Here is a 20,546-nt window from a genome sequence, read left to right on the forward strand (position 1 = left end):
AAAATCAATCATCTGGGTCCTAACTTTCCAACCTGGAGAAATCACAATACACAATCGACACCAGACAAAATTTTTACCAACAACAAAGCCTTTTTCAATTACCATATAATACAGGCAGTGACCATCTGCCAATTATACTAACACTGTCAACAAGCCCCATACAGATACCAATAAAAAAGAGACTGAAAATGAGTAAAACAGACTGGGACAGCTTCAAAGACGACTTAAGTAATCACCACTCGATTAACCTACAAGGAAAACAACAGAAGATATAGACTCAGAAATGGACAGACTGCACTCAGCAATAAAACATCTATAACCAAACACACTCCTACTTCACACTTTAGAACATTACCCAACAACAGACTACCAGAAGAAGTTAAATTAATCCAGACCTATTACAATGAAATAAACAGGTATATGGAAAGACACGGCAGTAACAGATGGCTATTGTTACGAGTTGGGGATTTAGAATATAGTTATACGTCTACCCAGATCCCAACAGGTAACAACAATAAAAACAAAGACAATCGGACTATAAAAGGGTAGACAAAGGATGCGAGTTTTCGTTGTATATAATAGAGTACCATAAATCCCTTTAACAAAATATTCAGCTTATAAATTACCCTTAACCAAACTTAACCTAAACATTAACAGTATATACATATTAATAAACATAAAACAATCTCGGAAGCAAGTGGACGTGGGGGAGGCAATACAAGATACAAGTACTTAAGTGAGGAGCTAAGATGGCTGACGAGTAAGGCTGAGTATTGTAGAAGACGGTAGGTAGTCACTGTCCGTAGGTTTAGAGGATAGATGATCCTGTGGTCACTTCCCAGAGCCAAGTGAAGTCTCCTCGAACTCGAGCTGACAAAGAAGACTTGGAGGAAGTGACGCAACAACCAGGATATGGAGAAGGGAAACCCCGGAGTGTTAACTAAGACGAGTCATACTCGTGTCTCGTCCCTAGATGGCGTTGCTCGTGGTGCTGGGTGGAGGGGTTCGTAACACACCCCCCCTCCAAAGACCTCCGTAGCACGGGCGCGAAGGAGGTGATCACCTGGTGCGTCTGGAGAGTAGCTGCTGCATTTCCACTGGAGCTCGGGATAAGGAGTCTGCAATCAGGTTATAGGGCTGGGTGAGGAGAGCCCAGCGGAGGGATTCTGGTTGGAAGTCTTGTTGGTTTGGATGAACGTGAGTGGGTTATGGTCGGTGAAGACTAGGGTTGTTTGTGGGCAAGACTGGAGGTAACATTCAAGCTTCTTTATTGCCAACACCAGAGCCAAGGCCTCCTTCTCTATGGTCGAGTAGTTGGTCTGATGTTTTTTCAACTTGGCGGAGTAATATGCCACAGGGTGAAGAACATCAGTGGTTGGGTCGGGTTGTAGGAGCACAGCCCCCACTCCGACACCACTAGCGTCGATTTGCAGATGGAAGGGCGAGGTGTAGTCAGGCTTGGAGGCAAGGAAGGCTTTGAGGCGGTGGAAAGACTGGTCGCACCTCTGGTTCCAGATGTAAGGGACCGCAGAACTGGTAAGATCTGTGAGGGGTCCGGCCACGCTGGAGAAGTTACTGCAGAACCGACGGTAGTAGCCGCATCCCAGGAAGCGCATGAGTTCCTTCCTCGTCAGCAGGTAGGGAAGACCAGATGAAACTCCTAACGTTTGCATCCTTGGGTCTCACCATACTCCCAACGATATGTCCCAGGTAAGTCACTGAGGCCCGGCCAAAGGCAGATTTAGCCAGGTTTATGGTGAATCCAGTCTCGTGCAGTCGTGCGAACAGTATCTCCAAACGCACCAGATGTTCGTCCCAGCCGTCCGACACCACCACCACCAGGTCATCCAGGTAGGCGAACGTCCCATCTAGGTCCTGAATCAGGTAATTGATTGCCCTCTGGAATGTGGCCGGAGCATTAGAAAAACCAAACGCCATAACCAAATATTGAAAAAGACCAAATGGAGTTATAAATGCTGAGAGATTATTTGGCCTATCCGTGAGTCCCACTTGATAATATCCTTTCAATAGGTCCACGGTACTGATAAATTTGGCACAGCCTATGCTGTCTATTATATCTTCAATCAAAGGTAAAGGGTAGGAGTCTGAGACAGTGACCTGGTTCACTTTACGATTATCGGTACAGAAACGAAAAGTGCCATCGGGTTTGGAATGAGAAGGCAAGGTGAAGCCCAGGGGGAGGTACTAGGCTCAGCTAAGTTATGTTTTAACAAAAAATCTACCTCCTTTTTCATAATCTCTTTTTTTTGTGGATTTAGTCGATATGCTGATTGCCTAATGGGTTGTACATCATCTGAGATTAGCTTAATATCATGTTTAAGTATATTGCAAAACCCTGGGAAGTCTGATGTGACTTTAGGAAATGTTGATAATAACTTAGTGAGATCTTTTGCTTGAGATGGATTCAGAACAGAAAAATACTCATCCAAGTTGTTGAGTATGTGACTGTTAGCAGGATTCTCTTTAGGTAGAGGGAAGTCTAAATTCTCCAATAGGTCCATGTCATCTGTCTCCGGCTCCGGCCCTGACAAAACCGTATGCAATACAGGTTGACTTATAGCCTCTGGGATGTCTTCCTCTGACTGCCTGGAATGGTAAAGAAGTTTCATGAGATTAATGTGAACAAGTTGAATCTTTTTCTGCGATCAAGGAGTATGGACTATATAGTTGAGAGGAGATAGTTGTGCTTAACTATATAGGGGCCAGTAAACTTGCTTTTAAAGGAGAGCCTGGAATGGAGTAGAAAAGAGTAACACTTTGTCACCTGGAGAAAATGATCTTAACTAATTTAGGTTGGGACTTCACCATTTTCTTGAACTTTTTTTAGTTTGACTGAGCAATGGTTCGGACTTCAGTTAATTTGTCCTTAAAGTGTCAATGTGTTAGGGAAACTGTTGCGAGCTTAATAGATGGAGTGTCAAACCACTGCTCCTTTACTATTTTAAGGGGTCCCCTTATTTGTCTCCCATATAGTAACTCGAACGGGGAGAAACCCAATGACTCCTGGGGACATTCCCTGATGGCAAAGAGTAACAAGTCTATGCTTTCATCCCATTCCTTTTGGTGTTCTATACAGTATTTTTTGAGCATTGATGTACAATGGTCCACACTGAGGTCTTTCATCACCTGTTTGAAAAGATTGCTCGTAAAATTGGTGCCCTGATCGGATTGGATCTCTTTAGGAATGCCCACTGAAGTGAAAAGGTGCAAAAGATGTTTGATTACGTTTTTTGAAGTGATGCTTTTAAGGGGAAAAGCCTCAGGATAACGTGTACTGGTATCCATAACTGTGAGCAGGAATTGATTTCCCTTCTTAGTCTTTGGTAATGGGCCCACACAATCCACAACAATCTTTTCAAATGGTGTAGAAAATACTGGGATGGGCTTAATGGGAGCTGCTGGTATACTTTCATTTGGTTTTCCTACCATTTGACAAATATGACAAGATTTTAGGTATTTTGACACATCCTTCCTAAGTCCAGGCCAATAATAGTGTTGGAGGAGCTTTTTATATGTTTTCAGGATTCCCAAATGTCCTGAAATACCATCATGGGCAAGGGCAATTAATGCTGGTCTGACTGAGGTGGGAATTACCACTTGATGTATTTCAGACCACGTGTCTAGATGGGCAAGCTCAGGGGGCCTATAGGCCCTCATCAAACCCCTTCATGATAATAAAAACACGGAAGGGTGTTAAAATCTTTACCCTCAACTGCTGCATGATGAAGTTTAGTCAAAGATGGATCAGATTGTTGGGCTTTAACGAGCTCATCCTTACTAATTGTCTTATTGTACAGATCTTCTGTGGGTAGGAAAATATTAGAGGTGGTTTTAGACGAAGAGGGCCCATTTCGCACACTCTGTGACCGGGTGACAGCACAAGATGGGAAAAGATGAGGAATAGTTTCTTTAAGGTCAGTGGTGGAGTTGACAGGTAAGGGAGAGTCGACTGTCTTTATGTTAGGAACCACTAGATCTCCTACCAAGTCATTACCCAATAATAAATGAATGCCGCACAGGCATTGGGTCTTTCCTTATGGCTATTTGCACTTCCCCAGTAATCAAGGGACATTGGAGGTGCACTTTAGCTAAAGGATAGGAAGAATGGGATGAGAGATCTGAAATTAGAACACTCTCATTAGTAAATGCGGTAGATATATCGGGAATGACGTTAAACAGGAGGATAGATTGTGCTGCGCCCGTATCACGTAGTATACGAATAGGGAAAGAACGAGACCCCTCTATGATTGAAATTTTTCCCTCATAGGTGAATGAAGAGAAGAGATCCTGATGGGGCCTTTCCACATTGGTATTTGCTATTGGTTTGGACTTGGGATCCAGGGAACTACTTTTAGCAATTCGACACTTTGGGTGTTTACAATTCTGGATCGTATGGCCTGGGTTTTTACAGTAAGAACAAGTAAGCTTGGTTGCATCGGGGGGAGTAGGTGTGGGACCTTTCGACCTACCACTCACGTTCCCAAGGTTATCATCAGAGGAGGACCTAACATGTCGGGAAGTACCACGTTCTCTACTGCCCAGTGACTCCACCAACAAAGCGTACGCATCAGCCAGCTCAGCAGCACGCCCTAAATTAACCTCTCCACGCTCCTCCACATGCTTCAAGATGTGAAATGGTATCTTGCTCTTCCACTCCTCCAGGACTACCAAATTTAACAAATCCTGAAATGTGGAGGTCTCTGTAGCCTCTAACCACTTCTTAAAAAACCTAAGCTTTTCTTGAGCAAACTCAACAAAGGTGTGGGAAAATGGTTTGGTTAGTTTACGAAACTTCTGCCGGTATCCATCTGGCGTGATAGCATAAGAGGTGAGGATATTCTTTTTACGTTATCATAGTCATCAGTCTGGTCTAAACAGTTATAAACTCTACGAGCCTTACCATATAATTTAGGAACTAACACTGACACCCACTGGTCCTTTGGCCACTCATTCTTCCCGGCTATTTTCTCAAAAGTCCTAAATGACCCGTCCATATCGGATTCATCAAACCCGGGAACAAGGGAAGAAGCAGTAGCAGGGTTAAAAGCAGCTAGTTTCTCTCTTAATGCCACTTCCTTTGATCTAAACTCCGATGTTAAGGTGACTTCTATCTCTCTTACCTGTAGTTCTTTCAGTCTAACCTCCTGCTCCAACTTGGCCCGTTCCATCATTTCCTCATGCTCCAACTTGGCCTGTTCCGACCTTCCCTCATGCTCCAACTTGGCCTGTTCCAACTTGGCCTGTTCCAACTTTTCTTCATGCTGCAACTTGGCCTGTTCCGACTCCTGCTCCAACTCGAGTTCTTTCATTTTGATTTGGAACTCGAACCTAGCTCGTTCCAGTTCTAAGGCGTTGAAGTTTCTTGGACATGGGCGTTAATCTGTCAACAGCGGATTCTTTTAAAACTTCATGTTGAACCAGCACTTCAATCACATGATTTTTTAACATTTCCTTAGTCAGTTGCTGTGAAAATGGGATATTATAATAGTTGGCTATTTCTTTCCATTCTTTCTTCAGGATATTAACACGTAATTTAGCTACGGAAGGATTTTCAATAAAATCCTGGAGATCAAAACCTGAGGTGGCCATTGTTAAGAAAAATAGGATAAATTAACTAATGGTCCAAAGATAAGATAAGTGGATAACCCTAGAAAATATCACGGCAGTGGATAACCAGAAAGTCCCGAAAACTAACCAAGTTATACCTAGGGAAATTACACTTATGATTATTGTTCTTCTGAGAAGATCCTTAGATAAGGATAAGAGACTTGAAAGAGGTAGGGCGTATTACGGCATTAATATAAAGATCCGGATTAACAACCCTGATATACTTGAAAGAGGAAGGGCGTATTACGGCATTAATATAAAGATCCGTATTAACAACCCTGATATACTTGAAAGAGGTAGGGCGTATTACGGCATTAATATAAAGATCCGGATTAACAACCCTGATAAATGGTATGATTGACCCTGAATGAGATAATGAGAAGAACAATAATTGAGGCTTTATAATTATGGGGTCCTGGTAGAGCGGGGCGTCCCAAGATATCACTTCACCGTAAACTAGTGACTATGGAACAGCCTACTCTGGAGTGAGGGTACGGCATTAAACAGATCCGGATTCTTCCCTACACTCGATAAGACTTACTACACGACTGCCACGTGTAATAACAGGTAAGCCTTATGACACTTGGAACCTAATATCCTACGTCTGTCACTCTTACTGTACGATAATACCAATATATGCAAACACATATGAAGGAAACTTTAAACCACCGTAAAGCAATTGTGAACAGAAGTGACTGGGAGGAATAATTAACACTGAGTAACAAGGAGGAAGGAATATGGTACTTAAGGTCGTGTCCTGTCACGGTCGCCATTTGTTACGAGTTGGGGATTTAGAATATAGTTATACGTCTACCCAGATCCCAACAGGTAACAACAATAAAAACAAAGACAATCGGACTATAAAAGGGTAGACAAAGGATGCGAGTTTTCGTTGTATATAATAGACCATAAATCCCTTAACAAAATATTCAGCTTATAAATTACCCTTAACCAAACTTAACCTAAACATTAACAGTATATACATATTAATAAACATAAAACAATCTCGAAGCAAGTGGACGTGGGAAATTAATACAAGAGATACTAGTACTTAAGTGAGGAGCTGAGATGGCTGACGAGTAAGGCTGAGTATTGTAGAAGACGGTAGGTAGTCACTGCACGTACGTAGGTTTAGAGGATAGATGATCCTGTGGTCACTTCCCAGAGCCAAGTGCTCTCTCCTCGAATTGGGGGTGACGCAACAACCAGGATAGGGAGAAGGGAAACCTCGGAGTGGTAACTAAGACGAGTCATACTCGTGTCTCGTCCCTAGATGGCGTTGCTCGTGGTGCTGGGTAGGTAGATCAGGACAATAGATGGCGTGCTTCGTAGTGCTGGGTGGAGGGGTTCGTAACACTATATACGACACAGATAGCACTACAGATAAAATTAAGAGACGCATGTAAGGAAGCAAACAATAAAAAATGGAATGATATTATAATGGCGGCTGACATGACTAAAGACACAAAAACATTTTGGACTTCCATAAACAAGATGAGGGGGCACAACAAGCAAAAAACACCATACATTAAAGACCAAAATGGAACAAAATTGCACGAGGAAAATGAACAAGAGTCAGCATTCAAAAGGGAATGGGTAAAAGTTTTTAAAATATCAGATGAGGAAAATGAAGATTTTGATAGTGAACACGAATACATAGAATCACCCCAAGGCAATATATAGACTATAACTTATTACCTAATAATCAAATAATAACCATGGGAGAAATGATGCACTGTCTGAGGAAATTTAAGGAAAAAGCCCCTGGGCTCACAGGTATTACACGAAATATGATCATGAATCTACCTGAAAACATTTTAAATACACTATTAAACATTTATAACGCATGCTTAATAACTGGTTACTTTCCAGACAAACTAAAATATGCTAAAATGATATTTATTCCTAAAGAGGGTAAGGACAATAAGGAAATATTAAACTACAGGCCAATATCTTTATTAGAAATTACCGGGAAACTATTGGAAAAAATATTAAATTCAAGACTTATAGCCTTTTAACACAACATGGGAAAACTAACAACAGACAACATGGATTTATGCCCAATAGAAATACCCTAACTGCAATAGCTATAATAACGGAAATAATTGCAATAGAAAAAAGCAAGGGTAACCAGATCAATATAATTTTAAGGGATGTTTCTAAGGCTTTTGATAAAGTTGGGCATTTAGGCTTGAAATATAAAATATTAAAACTGGGACTTAACGAATACATGCTAAGAATATTGTGTAACTATTTAGATGATAGGAGAGCACAAATTCAAATTGGAAACTTTTTAGGAACTATATTTAATCTTGAGAGTGGAGTACCTCAAGGAGGATGCCTTTCTCCAACACTATATACAATTTATACTTCAGACACACCTCAACCTACCCCCTTTAGTGAATATGTAATGTTTGCTGATGATATTACTCAAATAGTATCATACCCAGAAAATCAACTCAATTTATGGCACTCTACACGGTAAGAGCGATAAAAAACATAAATGATTTTGAGAAAAAATGGAAAATCAGGACAAATAAGAACAAATTCAAGATAATACCAATAGCCAAGATTAAAAACAAGTCCAGTAATAGTCGACCAGGAACTATACCCATACGACACTGAAGGTAGGATGCTTGGATTAAAACTAACAAAAAGAGGATATATAACATACTTAAAGATAAAGAACGACAGGCAAGAATAAGATTATCAAAAATAAAACGCTTTAGAACCTTAGCATTAATAACAAAGAAAGATTTATATTGCCTTGTCAAATCAATTATGGACTACCCACCCATCCCATTGAACACCCTTAGTAAAACGTGCATTAAAAGGTTACAAACAGTACAAAATATAGCCCTCAGATTTATATATAACATAAAATATACAGACCACATCAATAATGAACAGCTACACAGAAGCAAACCTCTTAGCAATCAATATAGATATACACAACAAAGCTGTAAATATTTGGAAAAAAGTGACTGAACTTAACACAGAAACATATCAAAACTGGAAAAATAATATAGACAGGAAGAAGTAATTGAACCACCTCCTGCCTCAATATACACATTTCTACATAAAACATTACTAGAGGAATAAAGATGAGAGTGACCAACCAGCTCCACTAAGAACCTGGCATACAGTGTACCTTTAGACTAACACAACTAACACTTAACTAACACCCAAAAAAAATGTGACTACCCTCCCAGTTACACAAGGACCTGGGCGGGCTCACTAACTCCAACAATAACAAAAATAATAATAATAAGCAGCATTATATAAATAAACCAATATTAATACAAAGGTCTGACGACCCAAGGGAGCAGAACAAAGACAAAACACCAATAAGAAAGATGAAGCGATCTGGTTGAGCCCAGATTCTTTCTACTCCTACTGTATTTCAGTTTCACCACCTTTTCTTCAATTCCTAATAATCTTCTTTCACCTCTTAACTAATGACTTCGTATCGTATCGTACTATCTAGCCTAAACTATTTAGCCTGACGTAGAGTTTTTTAATAAATCTGGTGATATGGAACCACACACAACCCCCCTTAACCTGGGATAATGCAATCAAATGGATAATTGCTAACTATTCTCAGAGATAATGCAATCAAATGGTTAGTTGCTAACCGGGGGCTGCGCCCCCGGACCCCCTGTGTTAGATACTGTATTTGGTCATGATGAATTGTTTATTAGACTATAAGAAATCCTCTTCCTTCTTGTATTGGCAAGGGGAGTTTGCTTTAACTTAGGTATGCTAGCCTAAGTAAAAATAGATGCCCTTTCCTTATTGGTGTTGTCGATGGCACAGCACAGCACAGCACCGTGCCTATGACGAAATCAACTTCATTAAACTCAACTCATACTTCAAATGCACCAAGAGAACTTGCACACCCGAATGGGAGACCGTCAGAGTCAATCGAGGGTCGACTTAATAGCATACTATACAAAATGATCCGAGAATCTGCACATACCGAGTGGGAGACGGTCGTGAAAGCGTCTGCCCTTGTACGCTGGATGGCACTATTTCACTATAGTAAGGGGTAGAGGCACCTCAGTCATATTGTACAACATACCAAAGAAGTTCCACACCCGCATGGGAGACCGTCAGAGTCAATCGGGGGTCGATTTAATAGCATACTACAGAAACTTGCACACCCGAATGGGAGACCGTCAAAGTCAATCGGGGGTCGATTTAATAGCATACTACAGAAACTTGCACACCCGAATGGGAGACCGTCAAAGTCAATCGGGGGTCGATTTAATAGCATACTACAGAAACTTGCACACCCGAATGGGAGACCGTCAAAGTCAATCGGGGATCGATTTGATAGCATACCACAGAAACTTGCACACCCGAATGGGAGACCGTCAAAGTCAATCGGGGATCGATTTAATAGCATACTACAGAAACTTGCACACCCGAATGGGACACCGTCAAAGTCAATCGGGGGTCGATTTGATAGCATACTACAGAAACTTGCACACCCGAATGGGAGACCGTCAAAGTCAATCGGGGATCGATTTGATAGCATACCACAGAAACTTGCACACCCGAATGGGAGACCGTCAAAGTCAATCGGGGGTCGATTTAATAGCATACTACAGAAACTTGCACACCCGAATGGGAGACCGTCAAAGTCAATCGGGGGTCGATTTGATAGCATACTACAGAAACTTGCACACCCGAATGGGAGACAGTGAAAGTCAATCGGGGGTCGATTTAATAGCATACTACAGAAACTTACACACCCGAATGGGAGACAGTCAAAGTCAATCGGGGGTCGATTTAATAGCATACTACAGAAACTTGCACACCCGAATGGGAGACCGTCAAAGTCAATCGGGGGTCGATTTGATAGCATACTACAGAAACTTGCACACCCGAATGGGAGACCGTCAAAGTCAATCGGGGGTCGATTTGATAGCATACTACAGAAACTTGCACACCCGAATGGGAGACAGTCAAAGTCAATCGGGGGTCGATTTAATAGCATACTACAGAAACTTGCACACCCGAATGGGAGACCGTCAAAGTCAATCGGGGGTCGATTTAATAGCATACTACAGAAACTTGCACACCCGAATGGGAGACCGTCAAAGTCAATCGGGGGTCGATTTGATAGCATACTACAGAAACTTGCACACCCGCATGGGAGACAGTCAAAGTCAATGGGGTCGATTTAATAGCATACTACTACAGAAACTTGCACACCCGAATGGAGACGTCAAAAGTCAATGAGGGGTCGATTTAATAGCATACTACAGAAACTTGCACACCCGAATGGGAAGCCGTCAAAAGTCAATCAGGGGTCGGTTGATAGCATACTACAGAAACTTGCACACCCGAATGGGGCGTCAAAGTCAATCGGGGTCGATTTAATAGCATACTACAGAAACACACACCCGAATGGGAGACCGTCAAAGTCAATCGAGGGGTCGATTTAATAGCATACTACAGAAACTTGCACCCGAATGGAAGGCCGTCAAAGTCAATGGGGGTCGATTTGATAACATACTACAGAAACTTGCACCCGAATGGGGAGACAAATCCAAAAAGTCAATCGAGGGGTCGATCAACATACTACGAAACTTGCACACCCGAATGAGAGCCAGTCAAAGTCAATCGGGGGTCGATTTAATAGCATACTACAGAAACTTGCACACCCGAATGGGAGACCGTCAGAGTCAATCGAGGGTCGATTTAATAGCATACTATACAAAATGATCCGAGAATGTGCACACACCGAGTGGGAGACGGTGATGAAAGCGTCCGCCCTTGTACACTGGATGGCACTATTTCACTATAGTAAGGGGTAGGGGCACCTCGGTCATATTATACAACATACCAGAGAAGTTCCACACCCGCATGGGAGACCGTCAAAGTGAATCGGGGGTCGATTTGATAGCATACTACAGAGAACTTGCACACCCGAATGGGAGACCGTCAAAGTCAATCGGGGGTCGATTTGATAGCATACTACAGAGAACTTGCACACCCGAATGGGAGACAGTCAAAAGTCAATCGGGGTCGGATTTAATAGCATACTACAGAAACTTGCACACCCGAATGGGAGACCGTCAAAGTCAATCGGGGGTCGATTTGATAGCATACTACAGAAAACTTGCACACCCAGAATGGGAGACCGTCAAGTCAATCGGGGGTCGATTTGGAAGTAGCATACTACAGAAACTTGCACACGAATGGGAGACGATGAAGTCAATCGAAGTCGATTTAATAGCATACTACAAACTTGCACACCGAATGGGAGACAGTGAGATCAATCGGGGTCGATTTAATAGCATACTACAGAGAAGCACACCGAATGGGAGACCGTCCAAAAGTCAATCGGGGTCGATTTAATAGCATACTACAGAAACTTACACACCCGAATGGGGGCAAATCCGTAATCAATGGGGGGTCGATTTGACAGCATACCACAGAAACTTGCACCCCCGAATGGGAGACAGTCAAAGTCAATCGGGGGTCGATTTAATAGCATACTACAGAAACTTGCACACCCGAATGGGAGACCGTCAAAGTCAATCGGGGGTCGATTTGATAGCATACTACAGAAACTTGCACACCGAATGGGAGACCGTCAAAGTCAATCGGGGATCGATTTGATAGCATACCACAGAAACTTGCACACCGAATGGGAGACCCAAAGTCAATCGGGGTCGATTTAATAGCATACTACAGAAACTTGCACAATGGGAGACCGTCAAAGTCAATCGGGGTCGATTTGATAGCATACTACAGAAACTTGCACACCCGAATGGGAGACAGTGAAAGTCAATCGGGGTCGATTTAATAGCATACTACAGAAACTTGAATGGGAGACAGTCAAACCGATTTAATAGGTGGGAGACCGTCAAAGTCAATCGGGGTCGATTTAATAGCATACTACAGAAACTTGCACAATTCAAAGTCAATCGGGGTCGATTTGATAGCACTACAGAAACTTGCACACCCGAATGGGAGACAGTCAAAGTCAATCGGGGTCGATTTAATAGCATACTACAGAAACTTGCACACCGAATGGGAGACCGTCAAAGTCAATCGGGGTCGATTTAATAGCATACTACAGAAACTTGCACACCACCGTCAAAGTCAATCGGGGTCGATTTGATAGCATACTACAGAAACTTGCACACCGAATGGGAGACAGTCAAAGTCAATCGGGGTCGATTTAATAGCATACTACAGAAACTTGCACACCCGAATGGGAGACCGTCAAAGTCAATCGGGGTCGATTTAATAGCATACTACAGAAACTTGCACACCCGAATGGGAGACCGTCAAAGTCAATCGGGGTCGATTTGATAGCATACTACAGAAACTTGCACACCCGAATGGGAGAGTCAAAGTCAATCGGGGTCGATTTAATAGCATACTACAGAAACTTGCACACCCGAATGGGAGACCGTCAAAGTCAATCGGGGGTCGATTTAATAGCATACTACAGAAACTTGCACACCGAATGGGAGACCGTCAAAGTCAATCGGGGTCGATTTGATAGCATACTACAGAAACTTGCACAATGGGAGACGTCAATCGGGGTCGAGGCACATTCAAGTCAATCGGGGTCGATTTAATAGCATACTACAGAAACTTGCACACCAATGGGAGACCGTCAAGTCAATCGAGGGTCGATTTAATATACTATACAAAATGATCCGAGAATGTGCACACACCGAGTGGGAGACGGTGATGAAAGCGTCCGCCCTTGTACACTGGATGGCACTATTTCACTATAGTAAGGGTAGGGCACCTCGGTCATATTATACAACATACCAGAGAAGTTCCACACCCGCATGGGAGACCGTCAAAGTGAATCGGGGTCGATTTGATAGCATACTACAGAGAACTTGCACACCGAATGGGAGACCGTCAAAGTCAATCGGGGTCGATTTGATAGCATACTACAGAGAACTTGCACACCCGAATGGGAGACAGTCAAAGTCAATCGGGGTCGATTTAATAGCATACTACAGAAACTTGCACACCCGAATGGGAGACCGTCAAAGTCAATCGGGGTCGATTTGATAGCATACTACAGAAACTTGCACACCGAATGGGAGACCGTCAAAGTCAATCGGGGTCGATTTGATAGCATACTACAGAAACTTGCACACCAATGGGAGACCAATCGTCGATTTAATAGCATACTACAGAAACTTGCACACCGAATGGGAGACAGTGAAAGTCAATCGGGGTCGATTTAATAGCATACTACAGAAACTTGCACACCCGAATGGGAGACCGTCAAAGTCAATCGGGGTCGATTTAATAGCATACTACAGAAACTTGCACACCCGAATGGGAGACCGTTCAATCGGGGTCGATTTGATAGCATACTACAGAAACTTGCACACCGAATGGGAGACAGTCAAAGTCAATCGGGGTCGATTTAATAGCATACTACAGAAACTTGCACACCCGAATGGGAGACCGTCAAAGTCAATCGGGGTCGAGCATACTTTACAAAATGATCCGAGAATCTGCACACACACCGAGTGGGAGACGGTGATGAAAACGTCCGCCCTTATGTTCGATTGCACTATTTCACTATATTAAGGGAGAGGTGCCTTCGCACACATATTCGGTGTGAAATATCTTCCGCCCCAGCGGAGCGCCGCGCCTCTGGCAAAGCGCGCATTCAAAACAACAACCAAAATTGCCGTCGCTTTCCTTCCCTGCCCTGCAATGGCTGGAGCAGCAGCAGAAGAAGAGAGAGAAAAATAGTCTCATGGGGTCAGAGGAATGGCAGTGGAGCGATCTATGAATTTCACTAGCCAGGTCTGTCTCCCAATTGAACATTATTACTCTCGGCGCACACGTCGCCACCACGGTTTCCGCGACAGCAGCAGCATCATGATGTTTGCGTCTATTGTAAGTCCGGAACCGGGTTATTCGGCTGTTCGCGAACAGTCGGGTTTTAACCTTGCCTAACAAACGATCAAACAACTTCCACTCTCGAGGTGCGGTACGGTGACTGTCCTATCGTCCGCTCTTGTATGCTGGATTGCACTATTTCACTATATTAAGGGAGAGGTGCCTTCACACACCTATTCGGTGTGGAATATCTTCCGCCCCCAGCGGAGCGCCGCGCCTCTGCGAAAGCGCATTCAAAAACAACAACCAAAGTTGCCGTCGCTTTCCTTCCCTGCCCTGCAATGGCTGGAGCAGCAGCAGCAGAAGAAGAGAGAGAAAATAGTCTCATGGGGTCAGAGGAATGGCAGTGGAGCGATCTATGAATTTCACTAGCCAGGTCTGTCTCCCAATTGAACATTATTACTCTCTCGGCGCACACGTCGCCACCACGGTTTCCGCGACAGCAGCAGCATCATGATGTTGCGTCTATTGTAAGTCCGGAACCGGGTTATTCGGCTGTTCGCGAACAGTCGGGTTTTAACCTTGCCTAACAAACGATCAAACAACTTCCACTCTCGAGGTGCGGTACGGTGACTGTCCTATCGTCCGCTCTTGTATGCTGGATTGCACTATTTCACTATATTAAGGGGAGAGGTGCCTTCACACACCTATTCGGTGTGGAATATCTTCCGCCCCAGCGGAGCGCCGGCGCCTCTGCCAAAGCGCGGCATTCAAAAACAACAACCAAAGTTGCCGTCGCTTTCCTTCCCTGCCCTGCAATGGCTGGAGCAGCAGCAGCAGCAGAGAGAGAGAGAGAGAAAATAGTCTCATGGGGTCAGAGGAATGGCAGTGGAGCGCGATCTATGAATTTCACTAGCCAGGTCTGTCTCCCAATTGAACATTATTACTCTCGGCGCGCGTCGCCCACGGTTTCCGCGACAGCAGCAGCATCATGATGTTGCGTCTATTGTAAGTCCGGAACCGGGTTATTCGGCTGTTCGCGAACAGTCAGGTTTTAACCTTGCCTAACAAACGATCAAACAACTTCCACTCTCGAGGTGCGGTACGGTGACTGTCCTATCGTCCGCTCTTGTATGCTGGATTGCACTATTTCACTATATTAAGGGGAGAGGGTGCCTTCACACACATATTCGATGTGAAATATCTTCCGCCCCCCAGCGGAGCGCTTCGGCGCCTCTGCTAAGCAAAACGCGGCATTCAAAAACAACAACCAAAATTGCCGTCGATTTCCTCTCCCTGCCCTGCAATGGCTGGAGCAGAAGGAGAGCGAGAGAGAGAATAGTCTCATTGGGTCAGAGGAATGGCAGTGGAGCGGGCTAATGGCGAGTAGGCTCGAGATCTATCAATTACACTAGCCAGGTCGCTCTCCCTATTGAACATTATTACTCTCTCACGTCGCCACTGCGGTTTCCGCGACAGCAGCAGCATCATCATGATGTTGCATCCACCAATTAGTCCGGAACCGGGTTATTCGGCTGTCTGCGAACAGTCCGGTTTTAACCTTACCCAACATCCACTCTCGAGGTGCGGTACGGTGAATGTCCTATCGTCCGACCTTGTATGCTGGATTGCACTATTTCACTATATTAAGGGGAGAGGGTGCCTTCACACACATATTCGGTGTGAAATATCTTCCGCCCCCCAGCGGAGCGCCTCTGTGAAGCAAAGCGCGGCATTCAAAACAACAACCAAAATTGCCGTCGCTTCCCTGCCCTGCAATGGCTGGAGCAGAAGGAGAGAGATTTTAGTCTCATTGGATCAGAGGAATGGCAGTGGAGCGGGCTTATGGCGAGTAGGCTCGCTCTATCAATTACACTTGCCAGGTCTCTCTTCCGTTTGGACATTATTTACTCCGTCTCTCTCTCTCTCTCTCGGCGCACACGTCGCCACCCTACTAGTTTCGTCCACGGCATATGCTGCGGCCTTTCAGTCAGGTGGGCTCCCTTCGCCTTGCTGTCTGCCCAACTTAGCGGACTTGCGTTGGCTGATACCCAAATCGCCGTGCCGGCTAATGCAGCGCTTAACCGTCTCTTGACCGAGATTCATTGCACTATTCCGCGCGCAAACGGCTACCCTAAATGTGCATAGACAACGCTCAGGGTTCAACACGACCAGGGCGCAGTCTGGGAGCCGAGTATACTAAAAAGAGAGTTTAGCAGCCAAAACTCGTCAAAGCACACGTTGGGTTACCCCATCACCTAACAACGATGATGGCGGTTCCCACCCGTGAAATACACAACCTAACCAATATTGGGCGACGATGGCGCTCATGAGCCCACGTCCCCACAAACAGTAAGAGAAAGAGAGAGAGGAGGAGATGGGCCAATGTGCGGTCCCTCGCCCAATGTCTTATGCCTCGCTGGGGCAAAGAGAAGAGAAGAGGAGCGGATAAGGGAGGAGATTGGCCAACGTGCGGTCCCTCGCCCAATGTCGGCTGCCTCGCTGGAGCTGGGTAAAGAGGAGAGGAGCGGATAAGGGAGGAGATTGGCACACACGGTGGCGCTGCCGGCGCCGAGGATAGCAAGAGAAGGTGCAGTTTGATCTGATCATCTGGTTTGCTATTTCTCTAAGGCCAACGTGCGGTCCCTCGCCCAATGTCGGCTGCCTCGCTGGGGCAAAGAGAAGAGGAGAGGATAAGGGAGGAGATTGGCACACACGGTGGCGCTGCCGGCGCCGAGGATAGCGAGAGAAGGTGCAGTTTGATCTGATCATCTGGTTTGCTATTTCTCTAAGGCCAACGTGCGGTCCCTCGCCCAATGTCTTCTGCCTCGCTGGGGCAAAGAGAAGAGGAGCGGATAAGGGAGGAGATTCGCCAACGTGCGGTCCCTCGCCCAATGTCGGCTGCCTCGCTGGAGCTGGGGCAAAGAGGAGCGGATAAGGGAGGAGATTGGCACACACGGTGGCGCTGCCGGCGCCGAGGATAGCAAGAGAAGGTGCAGTTAGATCTGATCATCTGGTTTGCTATTTCTCTAAGGCCAACGTGCGGTCCCTCGCCCAATGTCTTCTGCCTCTCTCTCAATCTCACTATTTTGGCCGCAGTGATAGGCGCCGCCAACAGCAGCAGCTACCTGGTTGATCCTGCCAGTAGTCATATGCTTGTCTCAAAGATTAAGCCATGCATGTGTAAGTACAAGCCGATTTAAGGCGAAACCGCGAATGGCTCATTAAATCAGCTATGTTTCATTGGATCTGTAAACCCACTTACTTGGATAACTGTGGCAATTCTAGAGCTAATACATGCAATTGGTCTCTGACCGCAAGGGAAGAGCGCTTTTATTAGTTCAAAACTGGTCGGGCCCCGGTCCGTAACCCACCTGTGGTGAATCTGAATAACTTCGGGCTGAGCGCACGGTCTCCGCACCGGCGCCGCTTCTTTCAAGTGTCTGCCTTATCAGCTTTCGATTGTAGGTTATGCGCCTACAATGGCTATAACGGTAACGGGGAATCAGGGTTCGATTCCGGAGAGGGAGCCTGAGAAACGGCTACCACATCTAAGGAAGGCAGCAGGCACGCAAATTACCCACTCCCGGCACGGGGAGGTAGTGACGAAAAATAACGATGTGAGTCTCATCCGAGGCCTCGCAATCGGAATGAGTACACTTTAAATCCTTTAACGAGTATCCATTGAGGGCAAGTCTGGTGCCAGCAGCCGCGGTAATTCCAGCTCCAATAGCGTATATTAAAGTTGTTGCGGTTAAAAAGCTCGTAGTTGGATCTCAGTTCGGACTGACGGTGCACCGCCGGTGTTTACTGTCACGCTCCGAACAGCCGCCCGCCGGCTCGCGGGATGCTCTTTGTCGAGTGTCCCGAGTGGAGAGTTTACTTTGAAAAATTAGAGTGCTCAGAGCAGGCTATTTGAATGGCCCGAATGGTGATGCATGGAATAATGGAATAGGACCTCGGTTCTATTTTGTTTTCGGAACCAGAGGTAATGACTAATCGGAACAGGGGGGCATTCGTATTGCGACGCTAGAGGTGAAATTCTTGGACCGTCGCAAGACGAACTACGAAAGCATTTGCCAAGGATGTTTTCATTAATCAAGAACGAAAGTTAGAGGTTCGAAGGCGATCAGATACCGCCCTAGTTCTAACCATAAACGATGCCAACTAGCGATCCGCCGGCGTTATTCCCATGACCCGGCGGGCAGCTTCCGAAACCAAAGTCTTTGGGTTCCGGGGAAGTATGGTTGCAAAGCTGAAACTTAAAGGAATTGACGGAAGGGCACCACCAGGAGTGGAGCCTGCGGCTTAATTTGACTCAACACGGAAACCTCACCAGGCCCAGACACCGGAAGGATTGACAGATTGAGAGCTCTTTCTCGATTCGGTGGGTGGTGGTGCATGGCCGTTCTTAGTTGGTGGAGCGATTTGTCTGGTTAATTCCGATAACGAACGAGACTCTGGCCTACTAAGTAGTCGACGGATCTCCAGAAAATGGTGTCCAGTTCGCAACTTCTTCTTAGAGGGATAAGCGGCAATTCTAGCCGCACGAGATTGAGCAATAACAGGTCTGTGATGCCCTTAGATGTTCTGGGCCGCACGCTACACTGAAGGGATCAACGAGTTTTCCCTCCGAGAGGAGCGGGTAACCCGTTCAAAGCCTTTCTTGATAGGGGATTGGGGCTTGCAATTGTTTCCCATGAACGAGGAATTCCCAGTAAGTGCAAGTCATCAGCTTGCGCTGACTACGTCCCTGCCCTTTGTACACACCGCCCGTCGCTACTACCGATTGAATGATTTAGTGAGGCCTTCGGACTGGCGCTCTTGGATTGTCGGCCCCGTTGCCCGCGAGGGTTTTCTGGGGTCGTCGCCTCGAGCTGGCGGAAAGATGTCCAAACTTGATCATTTAGAGGAAGTAAAAGTCGTAACAAGGTTTCCGTAGGTGAACCTGCGGAAGGATCATTAACAGAGAGAAAGAGAACGGGGCGCTCTTAAAACTACTACTACTCTCCTGATTTGGGCGGTCTCGGGCTCTGCTCTGGCAACTCCAGCAGCGAAAGAGGACAATCCCGGCCCCCGCACCAAAAATAGGTACCACGCTGTGGGTGGACCACACTCGGGCGAGAGCGCGAAGACCGGAGGAGGACGGACAGGGCTTTGGACAGCTGCCCGTCCGTTCCTTACTACCGGCGAATAAGCCTCTTGACCCAAAAAGAGTGAAATTCTAGTGTCAAAAAACAACAACAAGCCGTCCGGCCAAACCCAAACCACAAACTTGGGCTATATCTGTCAAACCCTTTCATCGAGACTCGACCTGTGATGGTTAGTCGCAAAAAGACCAAATGGCAAATACACAACTCTTAACGGGGGATCACTCGGCTCGTGGGTCGATGAAGACAGCAGCAAACTGCGTGTCGGTATGTGAATCGCAAGAATACCAGATACATCGACAAGTTGAACGCATATTGCGGCGGCGGCAGCCATATGAGCTTGTCGCCGCCACTCCTCTACGAGGGTCGGAAATATACATCCATCGGTTGCTGCGAGTTCGGTGCCTGCTGACTGTCTCCCCGAGACGAGGGTAACCCGAACCGAGCTTCCGCCTTGGGGTTTAATCGCCCGCGCCTTGCGCGAGGCGTGCCCTTAAAAACAAGCAAGCCTATCACTAGCAAGTCCATGGACTTGGCGCACCCACATTCAACCACAACAAAGCGACAGTTGTCGCCCTCGCAAATAACTGGAGGCGGCGCTCTTTTGCCTGCTGTCCACAGAGACACGAATGGCCGTCGGCCGCTCATGGCTGATGCTGCACATGTTCTAAGAGGCACTCCATCCCACGAAGAGGAAACGAAACCGGGTCGGATATCTTTTAAGTAAGCCCCGCCGGAATTTCGTCTATCACCTCGAAAAGAGTGCTTGGCATGCATTGCAGTGGAACCTAAATTGATGAGTGCGCCTGGGCCCGCAGTCTACCATGTAGTGGTGCAGGCAGAGATGAGAATGCTTGGGTGACGCCGTGCTCTTCCTCACGCGCTCCTCCACCCTCTCCCACGGTCAGACGCGGTGTGGGCGTT

General features: G+C 45.8%; 1 non-coding gene and 1 pseudogene across 1 annotated transcript; both read left to right on the forward strand.

Moving 5' to 3' along the window:
• Window positions 1-17,597: 17,597 nt before the first annotated feature.
• On the forward strand, window positions 17,598-19,437 carry LOC121854908 (annotated as a pseudogene).
• A 390-nt stretch (window positions 19,438-19,827) lies between these two features.
• Window positions 19,828-19,991, forward strand: LOC121854906. The gene has a single exon (XR_006086663.1). It is a non-coding gene; the product is annotated as a 5.8S ribosomal RNA (ribosomal RNA).
• The last annotated feature ends 555 nt before the right edge of the window (window positions 19,992-20,546 follow it).

This window comes from Homarus americanus, unplaced genomic scaffold (assembly GCF_018991925.1).
Source record: "Homarus americanus isolate GMGI-L3 unplaced genomic scaffold, GMGI_Hamer_2.0 scaffold10730, whole genome shotgun sequence".
In the NCBI taxonomy this organism is placed as follows: domain Eukaryota; kingdom Metazoa; phylum Arthropoda; class Malacostraca; order Decapoda; family Nephropidae; genus Homarus; species Homarus americanus.